Source organism: Onychostruthus taczanowskii, unplaced genomic scaffold (genome assembly GCF_017590055.1).
Source record: "Onychostruthus taczanowskii isolate IOZ18803 unplaced genomic scaffold, ASM1759005v1 scaffold84, whole genome shotgun sequence".
NCBI classification, from domain to species: Eukaryota; Metazoa; Chordata; class Aves; order Passeriformes; family Passeridae; genus Onychostruthus; species Onychostruthus taczanowskii.
In genome coordinates, this window is record NW_024506332.1 from 2649290 (window position 1) to 2664878 (window position 15589).

The following is a 15589-nucleotide window of genomic DNA, read 5'->3' on the forward strand; positions in this document are numbered from 1 at the left end:
GGGGGGGGGGGCGGCGGGCGGGGCCGGGCCGGGGCCGCGGCTCCTCCCCGGCAGCGCCATTGGCTCCGCCGCGCTCCGCAGGGCCCGCCCGCAGCCCCCGGCCCCGCCGCTCGGCCCCGGCCGCCCCCCGGGACGGGACTGGCGCGGTGGGACGCGGGGAAATGTCTGTGAACGGGAGGAGGGGAGATTGGAATCAGAGGTGTGAAGGGATTGCTCCCTGTGAGGATGGAGCTGCCCAAAGAACCTGTGGCTGCCCCTGGATCCCTGGAGGTGCTCAAGGATGGGTTAGCTGGGACTTGGGACAGTCTGGTTTAGTGGAAGGTGTCCCTGCCCATGTCAGGGCGTTGGAACTGGATGATCTCTGCTATCCCTTCCAGCCCAAGTCATTCTGTGAGTCTGTAGTTTTCCCCACTGTGAAAATAGAAGGATGTGCGTGTCTGATTTGCAGGGGCTGTGAAGGGTATCGCAGTCGCCAGGGAGAACATACTCCCAGACTCTTACTTCTGCAGATGACACACTCATTTTAATACCCTGGATTTCTGGAGCGAGCATGCCTGGCACTGCAGGCGCCCACCACACACAGCACGCGGGGACAGTGGGAGGCAAGCTCCTGCACGGGCAGGAACGGCTCCCTCAACGCAGCAGCTGGGACAGCAAATGCCACAGGGAACGGGATGGGTTCCTTTCCAGTCAAAGGTTGGTCACGGCCCCAGGGGAAGCAGCAGGCACTGAACAAGTACCCCAGGCCAGGGTCAGAGCAGAGCAAGGCAATGAACAAGGCAAGGAGAAATCAGGGGCACACAGACCCCTGCAAACTACGTGATGGGAAGATGATCCCTAATACAGCATGAGACACACGTGCCTGGGAGTCTGTGATGTCAGACTCAAACCAAGCTCTCTCTCCACTCTGAAATCCAGTAAAGAAAGAATATGGATTTCCCTTGTCTTTGTGCACGCTATCCCCAGGCAAAGCCACGTCAGGATGCAGAGTGACAGTCCTGGAAGCCCGGGCTGTAGGTGAGCACAGCCATGTACCACCTGCAGTGGCAATGCCATCCTTGCTGCCTGCAGTGGAGAGGAGGGTGAGGGCTAGCTGGTAGCAGGCAGGCTTTCTGTCCCAGCTCTGCTGACCTGGCTGGTGCCCCATTTGCCAGCAGATGAGGTAAGAAGAGGGGGATGTGATGGAGTAGAGAGGTGTTGTACCTGGAGCCCTGTCCTTCCAGGTGTAAGGCTGTGCAAACAGCCAGGACAAAGGCAGTTAATCTGGCTCTGCTTCACCTCCCTCAGGCCCCATAATATCCCCCAGCAGGGATGAGGTTGTTGGGTCTCCACAGGGGAGGAGAGATGGCTTAAAGGCTTTGCAGCTCGAGGCAGTTGGTGGTTGCACCCCAGAGGAACTGTGGCGTACTTGTCTTGCATGTCAAGATATGCAAAGGCTCCTTTGTGCCTTCACTTCCAAAGCCAGGTAAAACTAAGCTTGCATCGTTCCCCTCCTGAACATTTGGCTAATCAGGGTGGTTACATGCCTCCCCCTTTTCTCATCAAACTCTGCTGTCCAGGTGTCAGCTTTGCCAGGGTCTGACAAAAATGCTTCAGCAATCCCTGTTTCTGGGAGGCAGATGTGGCACACATCAGAGCCACAGCAGAACGGGCCTGGGGCCTCTGAGAGCTCTGCAGGCACCCACAGCCCAGCCAGGGCTGAGGGGCACTAATGGGGTGTTGTCAGGACCTCCAAGAGCTGAGTCTGTGTAATTTAATTTGTTTCTAATTAATGTACTTTGCAGACAGTCTCGAGGATTTTGTCTGTGCAATGCAGCAGGCTGAGCCATCCCACTGTCCTTCTGCTACCTAGGGCCTCACCTCAGTGGTGAAATGGACTTTAAATCACTCTCTATCACACAAACGTTTGAAAGGAAAGACTTCACCAGCAGATTTTCCATTTCCAGCTTAATCTGCTTGACAGCAGTTTTACAAACTATCTGAGCTTCATGATCCTGCTTGGCTCTTTAGCTGTAAAAAAAAAAAAAAAACAACCAAGTGTTAAGGAGCATTTAAGCCATGCAACTAAGCCTCCAAAATTGACACAAACTCTTTAGAGATGCCACCTGGAGTCTCAGATACTTCAGTGCTAAGGGTAGATAAGACAATATTTGCAATGATGTAGCTACCATTCAGGGAAGAGCTGGTTCTTAAATCCCTTTCTCACATTTTTTTGGGGGGGGATTGTGTAATTCCCAGGAGCATCCCATGCTCACTAGCAATAAATGGCAGGCTAGGCACAAGAAATGTTGGAAATCATGTTGAAAACTTGCCTTTTGCTCTATTCCAGAACCCTGCAGGGCTCAGGAATATATTTCCTGGCCCTGAGCTGGGCTAACTTTGGAACAACCCAAAACACATCAAAACAAGGAGCTGTAAAGCAGCAGCTGTGATTGATTAATCACAGTAGTGAAGCTGAAGGGTTTGATCATTTTCATAAGCTCTTTAAAATCTTATTCTCCAAAGAAGGAGAGGTTACCACAGACATGGAACAAAGCAGATCACAAATTGGAGCTGATTCCTTCCTGGAAAGGCTGTGGAGCTGCTGTGTGCCCAGCTCCTGTGTGCACTCACAGCTCAGTGCCTGCACATCAGAGCCCACCAAAGGACACTGCAAAACCTGCCCAAGCACATCAGCACCAGGAGGGGAGCAGGTCACCTTCTTTGACAGAGGGGGATTGCTGCAAGGAGCTGCATCTTGCACTTTAAAAATCCACCTTCTGTCTCATTTACATGTCAGTAAAACAACTGGCGTGTGCTGTGCCACATACTCCAGGGGACACCGTTCCAGGCCTTCCCCTGGAACAATCTGACATCAGCCTGTGGGTTCAGAGTGAATTCTGAGGAGAGGAGAAATGATGCTTCACCACCATGCGATGCAGCAACACCTGCTGTTCCTGACGGCATTTTCTATTTCCCTTCCTCCCTTGGCCTCTACAGTGCTCTCCAGGTTCCATTTCCTGCACTCTCAGGCATGGGGGAATGAAGAGGAGAGGAAACCATAGGCAAGGGCACAGTCACTTGCCCAGTGTTTATCAGAGAGACATCTCTTATTTCCACTGCAACATGGGACAAACAGAGCAGCCACTGCTGCAAGTGCATCCCTGCAGCACGCCCTGCCTGGACTGGCACCTTATTTCCACTGCAACCTGGGACAAACAGAGCAGCCACTGCTGCAAGTGGCTGTGGGCAGATGAAAGCTCCCTCCAGTTCTGTGCCACTCCTTTCCCAAATCCAGCTCCTGTTTCCATTAAGAGCAGAGATGGCAGATGGATGCAGGGCACAAAGCAGCACTGGTGCTGGGCACAGCAGCTCCTGGCTTTATCCGAAAGAAGGAGGCAGAGGCTTGAGAAAACTTCACATCAGAGTTCCCAAAGCCCTCAGCCGTGAGCACAGGTGGGGCTGCCCAGGTGTGACACAGCCAGGAGCCCATTCCCGTGCCCAGAGCTGCTGTCAGCAGTGCTCACTGCACCTGGGCACTCCCTGAGCCTTTGTGACATCCACGTCTCAGATTCTCTCCTGCGGCACTTTGGACTTCTCCTTTCCTGACATTCAGCGGTGAAATCAGCAGCAGGTTCTTTGCAAAACAAAGTTTTCTGAGCATGTTTGAAAGCTGTGCCTCTTCACTGAGGTTTGTGGGTCCTGCTGCCTTCTCGTGCTGCTTGAAACAACCTGAAGGAGTGGCTGACCCTGGCTCCATCACACTGCTAAATATGCCCGCGGGATGTCTCTAGATAAGTGACTTTGATTTCTGCAGCTCATTCCCAGCTGCAGTTTTTAATCCTCGGGATAACAAAAGGCTGATCCAGCCGCCTCCCAGGATCCCAGGCTCTGGCGAAGCATCATTAGCTCTGTGCTGGAATTGCAGCACCCAGGGAGTTTGAACAAAGAGCCCCAGGCAGTCCCAGCCTGAAACACTGGGAACAATGCCATCGTTCCCAGAGAGGGGAAAATGTTTGGAAATGCAATTTCCGAGGTCACCTTTTATGATCCAGGCACACCACAGAGCCCGAGTGCTCCTTCTGCCAGCCAAAGGCAGCGCTGGGACTTCCCGCAATGCTGAAACAGCGGGTGCCCCTTTTCCAACAGGTCCTCTCCCCCTCCCCGTGTCCCACCACAGTGCAGCCCACCAGGCCTCCCTCAGAGGGATTTCAGTCTCTTTTCCAAAGAGAGAAAGGCTTGGTCCACTAATCTCAGAGGCTAAAATAATTTTATGCTTTCTTTGAGAAATCGTTCCAGCAAAGCCTGGAAGATGCAGCGAGCCCAGACAGAAACATATTTCCCTTGTGGTTATGCTGCTGCCTGACTGCCAGCACACAGACAGGCTATTTGTGCCTCACTAGGCAGAACCCAGTGAAGTGTTTAACTTGACAACGGGAGCGTTTCTCTGAACGATGCCACCTCAGCTGACCCCAGCACAGCTCCACAGCTCCCCCAGCACCTCACCAGCACCCACTCCCGCAGCTGCTGCAGCTCTCCACTTCCAGGCACTGGTTGCCTGCACCAGCTCCACAGGCTCCTTGCACACTGCCCAGCACCCAGCAGTTCTCCACTGCAGCCTCTCTGGCTGCTTCAGAAAGTCCCAAGGTCCTCCCACCCCTCACCAAGTGTCATTGTATTCAAGGGTCCCCAGGACGAGGGGAGAGATGAGAATCTTGACTCCATGTTTCAGCAGGCTGATTTATTATATTATGATAGTATATGATATTAAAATGCTATACTAAAACTATATTAAAAATAATAGAGAGAAATGATCCATCAGAAAGCTAGAAAGGAATGGAATGAATAATAAAAACCTGTGACTCGCAGAGGGTCCAACACAGCTGGACCATGACTGGTCATTAAGTAGAAACAACTCACATGGACCAATCAAAGATGCACCTGTTGCATTCCACAGCAGCAGATAATTATTGTTTTTCTTTTCCTCTGAGGCTTCTCAGCTTCTCAGGAGAAAAAATCCTGGCAAAGGGATTTTCATAAGGTATCATGGTGACACACCAAGGGCGGGCACCAAGGCGAAGCCCAGGCGCGGGGAGATGACTGCACCCCTCATGCAGAAATATTGACTCCTGCCCAGGAAAAACATGGAAAACACAGGGAAAACAAGGACTCAGCCAAGCTGAGCTGTGTCCTGGAAGCCTGTAAATAGCAGCTTCCCTCGCCTGTGACTCACTGAGCATCGCCAATGCCCCAGTTTCTCCTGTGGCTCAGAGACCCGGGGACCAACCTGTGCCGGTGCTGCCAGCATCAGTCTGGAGGCAGAGAGCAGCATCACACCCAGTGAACAGGTACAGCTGGAGCCCCCAGGGAGGAGGAGAGCTGAGTAAAGGGCTCCTACCAGCCAAAGCATCTCAAAACCTCCCTGGTGGCTGAGCCCAGGTGCAGTGTGCCAGCCCTGGGCCTTGGGGCAAGCAGTGCCCTGCCAGGACATCCACAGCAGGGGGAGATGTAGCTGGGAGGACAGGGCTCCCCCCAGGACACCCAAGCCTGCAGGGGATGTCAAAAGGGATTGCCCATAGCTGGCCCAGAGGGTGATATCTCAGGCAGGTGAGACAGTTTGCACTGTCTCCACAGGGTCAGAAAGGAAGTTCCCTCCTGGAAGCAAATCATTACCCTCTTCGTTTGGGCCCCACAACACACATGGCACCAGAAGCAATTTCCATACCCACCCTAGCCTCACGTGCAGGGCTTTCTGCCCTGCTATAAATAGTTTCTAGCACTGCTGAGCAAGGATTAATGACTTTTCTAATTATACCACCATTAGTTGGTGACAGGGGAATGATACTGTGCAGATGTCTGAGCCCACTCACCCAGCACGGCTGGCTTGCTCTGTGCAGAACATACCTGTATGTCACCTCATCATTTCAGAGAACACCAAGATTGCTCTGCGCACAGAACAACAGAACATACCTGTATGTCACCTCATCATTTCAGAGAACACCAAGTCACAAGTGCAGGAAAGCAAACAAATTAAATAAGAGATGTTCCAAGTTCCTAAAAGGAATCCCACCAGCCTTGGGTGGCATCTCACAGAGCTGCAATTTCCATGTAAACATTACCTGTGATTTGTAGCCTCTCACAGCCCCACTCTGGAGTGTACTGAGCTGCTTCATATTGCCTTCCTGACTGACCCTTGATTTGAAATTGGATTGCCTTCTTTACCAGGCAACTGCTTGCTTTGTCCTGCTGAAAAGGGGCATTTTTCACAAGGCCTGCCCTGCCAGGCTGCCTGCACCACCACGCTGTCCCACATCATTCAGCCACTTGTGGCAGCCCTGGCAGACCCCAGCTGGAAACCAGCTGTCCTTTGTCCGAGCAGCTCTTTTCCACACGACTTGCTAATAATGCACTCAAGAATTCCTGCAGAAGGGCTCTCACTTCAGGAAATGCTAATGACAGGAAAGCACCTCTTGCAACACCTTACAGAGATTTCAGCCCACCTTCTGTGGTTTCAGCTTTACCATTTATGACAGCATGAACAAGGTGCAGTTTTGGAGGGGAGTACAGTATTTCAGTGCCAAAATAACTTTATTTCTCTGAACACTACGGCAATAAACATTTTCTCCTGAGGCTATGGCAGGTGCATCATTTACCTGGGAAAATTACTGGAAAACTTAACAGCCAAGGAGCTCTTAGCTCAGCAATGCAGCACTGTGGGTTCCATCTGCAATGAGTAGCTCCTTTCTGCAAGCCAGGCTCCAAGATCTGGATTTTCCATCCACTGTACAGAGGCTGAGCCCCTCTCAGCAGACTCTTCTGGGCTTCTGACAGAGATGTTCTTTGCAAGAGCTGTCAGGAAGGAGGGGGTCAAGCAGGTTCTTTTGCCCAGTCATTTGGAAATAATCAAAGTTTCTCCTTGCAGCAGCAATCTGCCTGTGTGGGGTCCCATCTATGACAACAACAATTCTGTTAGTTCCACAAGGCAACCCCTGTGTTCTGCAGAGCAGGTGAAAGGAGCTGTCATGGGTTTCTGACATGGTCACAGGAAGCAGTCCAGGAGGTGCGGGTGCCTGGTATCACATTCATATTTTCTAGAAAACTCCCTTTGCTCAGGATTCTTCTCCTGGAAAGCTGAGAAGCCTCAGAGAAAAAGGAAAACAATATTATCTCATTTGCTTCTCCTGTGTTTTGCTGCTTTGGAATGGGTTTGGAAACTGTTTATCCAACAACAGGTGGTTGTTTCATTGGTTTCTTGTGAATTATTTTGACTTATTGGCCAATTATGGCCAAGCTGTGTTGGACTCTGGAAAGAGTCATGAGTTGTCATTATTATCTTTTTAGCCTTCTGTAAGTATCCTTTCTGTATTCTTTAGTATAGTTTAGTATTCTTTAATATAATATAGTATCATAAAATGATAAATTAGCCTTCTGAGAACATGGAGTCAGATTCCTCATTCCTCCTTTGTCTGGGCACCCCACAACACAACAGCCTGGGAATTCCCGCAGGGATTGCCCCCAGCACCCTCGGGATGACCCAGCAGCCCAGGGTGACACCAGGACAGTGTGACACCAGCACTGCCCTGCCCTTGGAGCCAGCAGGAGCAGGGAGCCACCCCTGCCTGCCTCGCTGCCCCTCTCCAGGGAAGCACAGCCCGGCCCCAGTGCCATATGGCAGCTCCTGTCCTCCGGCTCCGGAGCGTCGCTTCCTCCCTGTTCCACCGCCAGCCCTGCCAGAGCGCCCCAGAAACCACTGCTGCTATTTTTAGAGGGTTAACAAATACCTCTAGGAAAAAATAATCCACTGCTACGTGACTCCCTTTCAGCCCAGCGCTGAACAAACGGCCACGGCGTCAGCAGAGGAGCTGTAAAGATGAAACGAGACTGATGAACTCTGTCTACCCTCACCCACCTGCCCACAGTGAGGGAACACGAGAAAACAGCCAACCTTCTCTCTGGTTGCCAAGGTTTCTCATTTTTATGTATAGTTACATATATTTATAGTGCCCCTTGCTATCAAAAATGAGCAAAGGGAACAGCAGATAAGACAGCCTAGCAGGATTGTTTCTCAACAGAATGTTTTTCACTTTTCCATGAGGCGTCAGCAGCTCTTTAAAGTCTTTTTATTACGTTCTGCATTAGATGCAAAAGCATATTTCAAAGACACTTTAACTTTGAAAAAGAAAAATGCAGATTCTGTACTGTGCCACCTGCAAACGTGGAGGCATGACCCACATTAGAGAAACTGGGGAGGGAAGCAGGCAGAGAAGGAGACAGGGAGGGAGTTCTGTGGATGAGACCAGGCCATTTAAAACACTTCAAACATAAAAACTCATGAGGAAATCGCTGCCTTTCTAATTATAGCTTTTAGGGGAGCTCCTTACCCTCTCCTTAGTGAGGCTGGGGAGGTCCAGGCACCCCACATTCTGCATTTAAATCCACGTAGCAAAAATTAACCAGCTTGGATTTTCTGTTAAATAAAATCAACAAAGCTTCCATTATGTTTTGTTCTTTCTTAATTAGTTAGACCACAAATTACAAATCAAAAGTCTTCTCATCTCCCCTCCATCCAGCACAGAGACTGTTATCATTTCCTGAATTTTCTGGGGATTGACTTTCACTTTTTTAAAGCATGAAAAGCTTTAACAGCCACAAGCAATTAGTGAAAGGAATAAAGCAACAGCTCGTCTGTCCAGATTAGTTATGGCACAGAGAGGCACCGACCTCATTAGGCCAGACTGGGAACTCTGACAGCTGTGCTCAAAACCAGAAACCAGGACAGGTGCAGAATTCAGCAGCGCTCTCACTGGCACAAATTCTGTTATCTGTTATTACCTGGGCAGAGGAGAAGAAAAGCGCTGCTGCTGCTGCTGCTCTTTAGGCTTATTCTTTAAAAAATACAGCATTTAGGGCAAATGGATCTTGCCAAGATTCATTCCAGAGTGGCAATTAAAAATAATGGAATACATTATACAGATATTTTATATGTATACAGATAATGTATACAGATAATATAACAGATATCTGTATACAGATAATATAACAGATATTTGTATATGAATAATGCATACAGATAATATAACAGATATCTGTATATGGATAATGTATACAGATAATATATAATAATGTATAGAGATAATATATAATAATATTGATAATATGCATAATAATGTATACATATAATAAAATTAAAATAATATATAATGCACATCATTACAATAAATATAATATAAATAATAGAATATATATTATATATTATTATATGTAATATTATATACACAATATATATTATATATAATAATATATTATATCATCGTGACTATTAATATTTATAAATTATAAAGTAGAATTATTATTCCTATTATTAATTATATATGATGACATAAATATATTATTTTATATAGTAATTATAATATACTATTGTAATATATAGTAATATATATATAGTAATATATACAGTTATATATATAGTAATATATATAGTAATATATATATAGTTATATATATAGTAATATATACTTACAATAGTATATATAATATATATAGTATATATATAGTAATATATACATACAATTGTATATATATAGAGTAATACAATATACTATATATTATATATAGTATATATGTTATATATATATAAAATACATATATAATATATAATATTATATATATTATATATAATATATATTATATATATAATAGATAATTTGTTATAATTGTTATATATATTTATTTTTAATTGTTATATATATAACAATTATAACAAATATAATATTAAACAATCTGTGTATGTATACAGATAATATCCAAACGCATCACAAATAACAAACGCAATGAAGCTGGACCGGGACAGGGAGCTGGGGCGGGCGGATCCCGGAGGCTCCGAGCCCCCGGAGGCTCCGAGCCCCCGCGCCTCCTCTCCCGGGACAAACGCGCCTCCTCTCCCGGGACAAACGCGCCGCCGCTCCCGGGACAAACGCGCCGCCGTTCCCGGGACAAACGCGCCGCCGCTCCCGGGACAAACGCGCCACCGCGCGGCTCTGGGGACAATCCCCGCATCCCGGGGCCCGGCGGGGACACAGAGACCCCGCAGCCCGGCAGCAGGAGGCACCACAGCCCAAGGAAGGTGGAAAGCGGAGCGGGGAACGGGGAGGCTCCGCCGCCCGGCTCGCCGCAGCCTGCCGCCAGAAGCAGCGCCGGGAGCAGGGAAAGCCTCTGGCAGCAGCGCTGGGGCTTCATGCAGGACGTGGAATCACAGAAACATCGTAAAACAACGAAGCGTTTGGGCTGGAAAAGACCATCAAGGCCAGCAAGTCCAAGCATTACCCCAGCGCTGCTGAGCTCACCGCTGAACCCTGTCCACAGGCATAAAAAATGACACACCAAGTTTCAGGCTGTGTCATCCATCTCCACAAAGCTCCCAGGGATTTGAGAGCGGGCTGGTGAGCACCAGTGTCCCAGCCCTAAAGGGATCCAATTCAAAAGCTGAGGTGTAATCACAGGCAAATCACATCTGACAGCTCATACACTTCCCTGCTGTTAGACAATTCCTTCTCCTCTACATGCCTTGAACAGGGGAAAATGTATTTTTGGAGGGTCAAACCAGCAGGCTTGGGCATTCTGCTTTGGGCAGTACCAGCTGCATGCTGCCCCTTCCCCTGGCAGCTCACCCACAGCCCAGGATCTGCTCCTGGCCTCTTCCACCAGGCTGGGAGAGGGATCTCTGAGCCCGGGATTGCTCCTGTTCCCGGTGTGCAGCTCCACAGCATTCCCAGCTGGTTCTCCCCAGCACAGGCACTGCAGGAGGAGCTCCTCTTGTTCATAAAGTAAGGTGATCTGCAGGGAATTAACTTTGGACCCCATCCCAAAGGTGAAAGAAAGAGCAGATCAAATTCTGTGCCACTCTGGAAAACACAACAGTGCTTTTCTGAGGGTGAACCGAAGAAATTTCAGTATCTGCAGGCAAACAATGAACCTCTTTCACATTGTACAGGATTATGTCTGCCTTCCTATTAATTCAGTTATCTAATTGCAGACAATCTGGTTTCCATGCTGTAATCTGATACTTGCACAAAAGTGATACAAGTATCTTGCTTTCAAATCCTTTTTACTCGGAGGAAACAGTTCAGGTATTGAGAGATGCTTATCAAAGAGCAGGAGCTCTATGTTCCCGGCTGGAGCTAAGGTATCCTGCTTCAGGGAGAAGGACCTTGCTGGGGAAAAGCATGTGTGCCCACCTGGATAAGCTGAGGATGCCCTTCTCCTTCCCAGAAGGATCAGCCTGTACCACAGGGATGCAGCAGGAGCCAAAGGACCGGCACAAGGGCACGCAGAAAGAGCCCCAGGGAAGACAGGATGACTAAAGACAACAGAGAAGGTGTAATCACAGAAAGCAAGGAGCTTCAAGGATCAGATGCAGCTTGTGAAATATTGTATAGGGATTTTGGAAGTGGCTCAAGTTCTCAGTTGGACCAGTCTGTTTGCTCCTGCTGGATAACTGTGTCACTTCCATCTCAAAGTGAACAGAAGGGCCACTGAAGAAAAACAAGGTGGGAAAATGAAACTGTTTCAGTTCTCCCACTGTACAGACTTCTCCACATCAAGGTTTTCTAAGGCAGAAAGCCCTAGTTTCACAAAAAAAGGGGAAGTGTTTGGGACACAAAGGTCAGCAGAAACAATGCAAAACGTTAGAGCCATAAACAGAGCAAGAGAATCCCTGGCCCCACTGTGCTGGGACTCTCTCAGCCACTCTGCCAAGAGAGAAACAATGGCTTGTACCTCGCCAGCACAGCACAAATTCCAGACTGCCATCTGGGAATTCCAGACTGCCATTGCCTGTGCTGCCAACTGCCGAGCACGGAGCCAGGCTGATCCTCAGGGAGCACAGGATCCATGCAGGAGAAAGAGCCCAGGATTCATGCAGGAGAAAGAGCCCAGGATCCATGCAGGAGAAGGAGCACGGGATCCATGCAGAAGGAGCCCAGGCTGATCCTCAGGGAGCACAGGATCCATGCAGGAGAAGGAGCACAGGATCCATGCAGGAGAAGGAGCACGGGATCCATGCAGAAGGAGCCCAGGCTGATCCTCAGGGAGCACAGGATCCATGCAGGAGAAAGAGCCCAGGATTCATGCAGGAGAAAGAGCCCAGGATCCATGCAGGAGAAGGAGCACAGGATCCATGCAGAAGGAGCATAGGATCCATGCAGGAGAAAGAGCACAGGATCCATGCAGGAGAAGGAGCCCAGGATCCATGCAGGAAAAAGAGCACAGGCTGATCCTCAGGGAGCCCAGGATCCATGCAGGAGAAGGAGCACAGGATCCATGCAGGAAAAAGAGCACAGGCTGATCCTCAGGGAGGACAGGATCCATGCAGGAGAAGGAGCAAGGATGATCCTCTGGGAACACAGGATCCATGCAAGAGGAGAATCCAGGCTGATCCTCTGGGATCCAGGACTCATGCAGGAGAAGGAGCCCAGGCTGATCCTCTGGAAGCAGAGGATCCATGCAGGAGAAGGAGCCCAAACTGATCTGCTGAGAACACAGGATCCATGCAGGAGGAGAATCCAGGCTAATCCTCAGGGAGCCCAGGATCCATGCAGAAGGAGTACAGGATCCATGCAGGAGAAGGAGCATGGGATCCATGCAGGAGCAGAATCCAGGCTGATCCTGCGGAAGCACACAATCCATGCAGGAGAAGGAGCCCTGGATCAGCTGGATCCAAAGGGCATGGCCAGTGCTCCCAGCAGGAGCTTTGCCTTCTAGCAGGGAAGTCCAAAGGAACCAGCAGCAGCGCTGCAGCAGCCAGACCCTGCTGCCAGCCCCTTGTCCCAGCAGGAGCTTTGCCTTCAGACCCTTCTAGCAGGGAAGTCCAAAGGAACCAGCAGCAGCACTGCAGCAGCCAGGCCCTGCTGCCAGCCCTGTCCCAGCTGCTCCCCACACCCCTGCACTGGTGCCAGCCAAGCTCAGCCCTGGGGGGGCACACAGGGTCCCTGCACAGTGTCCCCTCACCGTGTCCCCTCGTGGTGTCCCCACGATCCCTCACTGTGTCCCCAGCAGCCTTTGTGAACAATGCACTGCCAGAGAGCATTTGGTTATTCCAACACTGTTTCACAGCATGCGCAAAAGGGATCCAGGAAAATGGTTTTTTCTGTGAGTAAACGACTGTGAGGAGCTGCTGTAAACACTGCACTCAGAGTCCAAGAAACACAGAGCTGAATATTACCTGTCACAACACACTGCCAGCCCGTTTGCCAGGAGCTGGCTGGGGCAGCAGGCACCTGGCTGCTGCTGTTTGGGCAACTCCACCACAGCAATGCTCCAAAGGAGGAGAGAGAGCACAGCCCTCTGCTATTTGGAAAAAAAAAACCATGCAGACAAATCACAGAGCTTTTCTTAATGCTGCCATGATACACAAATAAGAGGCTTAAATATAATTATATGTTGTTTAATCAGTGAGAATAAAGAAATATGTAGTAATTGATGCCATATTTTATAAATATCCTAACTGTTTAAGAAACGGAAAATGTTTTCAAAAGAAATACTTTAGCATAATGATTATAAAGCCCTTTAATGTGAGAGAGCTGCTTTCTGAAGCCAGTTTTAGATTCAGGCTCATGAACATAAATAGAGTTAATTGCCCTTCTGTGTGAGCTGGATGTTAGCACATTCCAGCAGAGCGTGCATTTTCCAAAGTGCCAATTCCAACACATTCCACCCCGTGCAATTTCTGCCTTTCTGTACAGCACAGAGAACAGCCACATCTGGGCAAGGGTAAAGTTAAGTGCTTGTAGCAGTGAGCCTTGGAGATGGATGGAGACATCAACTGCTGGCCCAGATGTTAGCTGGGTATTCAAGTGCAAATGTGTTTTTTTCTGAATTCACCCCATGAGGGAGAGCACATTGATGTGCAAATGGTGATGGGGAGAAGGGATGCTGGTGGCTCCTTCCCTCTCCCTTCTCCAAAACTGCAGTTGCACCCTGTGGCAGCACAAGGGGATGCTGCTCCTGGTGAAAAGGGGAAATCCTTCTTCAGAGGCAGCTTCTCAGCTGGCAGCCTCCCCAGGCAGCCCTCAGGTGCAGGGTGCACACACCCAGGAGAGAATGCTGATGGAAAACTGCCAGGGTATGCTCTGCTCTTCCCTGGAGCGTCCCTCCTGCCCTGAGTGGGCAGCAGGACAGGTGCCAGTGCATCAGCCATCCCTCAGCCTCCCCACATGTCCCCTGAGCTCTCAGTCCTGCTGGGATCCCACTGAGGCCTCACAGTGGTGAGGGATGTTCCTCCCCCAGGCCCTGCACACTCTCAAGCACAAAACTCTATATTGAGTTATACACGAGAAATGCAAATGAAAATACAGCACAGCTCTACCCCAGGATCTCACAGAAACAAAGCATCTACATCTCCAAGAGGAAACACCACCTTGGATTTGGTCCTGTGGCACGAAAACAGGGACTACTTTGTATGTAATGCTAAAAATAACAAAGCCATCCCCGTTTGGAAGTGAGCATTCCCAACTGCCAAATCACAGCGTGGAGCAGCGTGCCAATGACCCGTGTCAGGGCTGCCTCATTCCCCGGGGTTTTGGGTTTCTGCCTTTAATGAGCTGGTGATGAGTGACCCTTGCTCAGCCCTTCTTCACTCCTGGGCCTTCTGGGAGTCAGGAAGAACCATTTTAAATCCAATTTCCTCCTAGGGGTTTTCTGAGGCTGGGGGTAAAGCACTCTGTTGAGACAGCAGATATAGCCTTGCTGCCTATTCCGAGTGTCTGTCACCACATCAGATGGCCGTGCCCAAGCACGAGTGGCACTTCTGCTGCCATCCCAAATTCCAGCCCCACCACCAAGCCAGGATCTAGCAACGGTCATGTTTTCCCAGTGCACACAAGGCACTTTGTGACATGGGGCTGCTACAAGAGCTCACCATCCACAACTCAGAGTTTTTGGGGAAGGGGCCCACTGAGGGTAGCAGCCTACAGAGAGCCACGTGCCAGAGCTGGACAGCTAAAACCTAAAAAAAACCTGTTGAGGGCAAGCCCCAGGACTGCAGTGTCCCAAGTCTGTGCTGTGCAGCAGCACTGCAGCAGAGCTGAAATGCTGGGATGCACATGAGCTCCAGCTAGGTCAGCTCTGCCCAGAGCCAGGCTCTTCTGGACCCTCCCAAGGGTCTGTGCTCTTGGTCATCAGCAGACCTGCAGTTTGGGAAGGACAGCAGTGCATTTGGCTCCAGGCCTGAGCTAAACACGGCCCCATCCATCAGCAGTTTGGCTCCTCATTCTTGTGATGGGCTTGATCTTGAAACCATCTGTTTTCCCTCAGCTTGCATCCAGCTTTCACTTGGACAGCAGGGCCCTTTCCAGCCACAGCCCCGGGGCATGGGGGTGGGAAGGCTGCTTCACTGGCTGCTCTCTGTGGCCAGGAAAAAGGAATTTGGCACACCAATGACCCTTTTCTTGCAGGTAGAGGCAAGACTGGCAGGACTTGCTAGTGAGAAATGGCCAGGAAAAAGGAATTTGGTTGGAGACGCACACCAATGACCCTTTTCTTGCAGGTAGAGGCAAGACTGGCAGGACTTGCTAGTGAGAACAGCCAGAGCAGTAGCCCTGGGACAGAGCTCAGA

General features: G+C 49.6%; 1 long non-coding RNA gene across 1 annotated transcript; it reads right to left on the reverse strand.

The window, feature by feature from the left end:
* Window positions 1–6620: 6620 nt before the first annotated feature.
* LOC121346804 lies at window positions 6621–8448 on the reverse strand. Its single transcript, XR_005954118.1, has 3 exons — window positions 8361–8448; window positions 7761–7841; window positions 6621–7119 (listed from the first exon to the last, which is right to left on the reverse strand). It is a non-coding gene; the product is annotated as an uncharacterized LOC121346804 (long non-coding RNA).
* Window positions 8449–15589: the final 7141 nt, after the last annotated feature.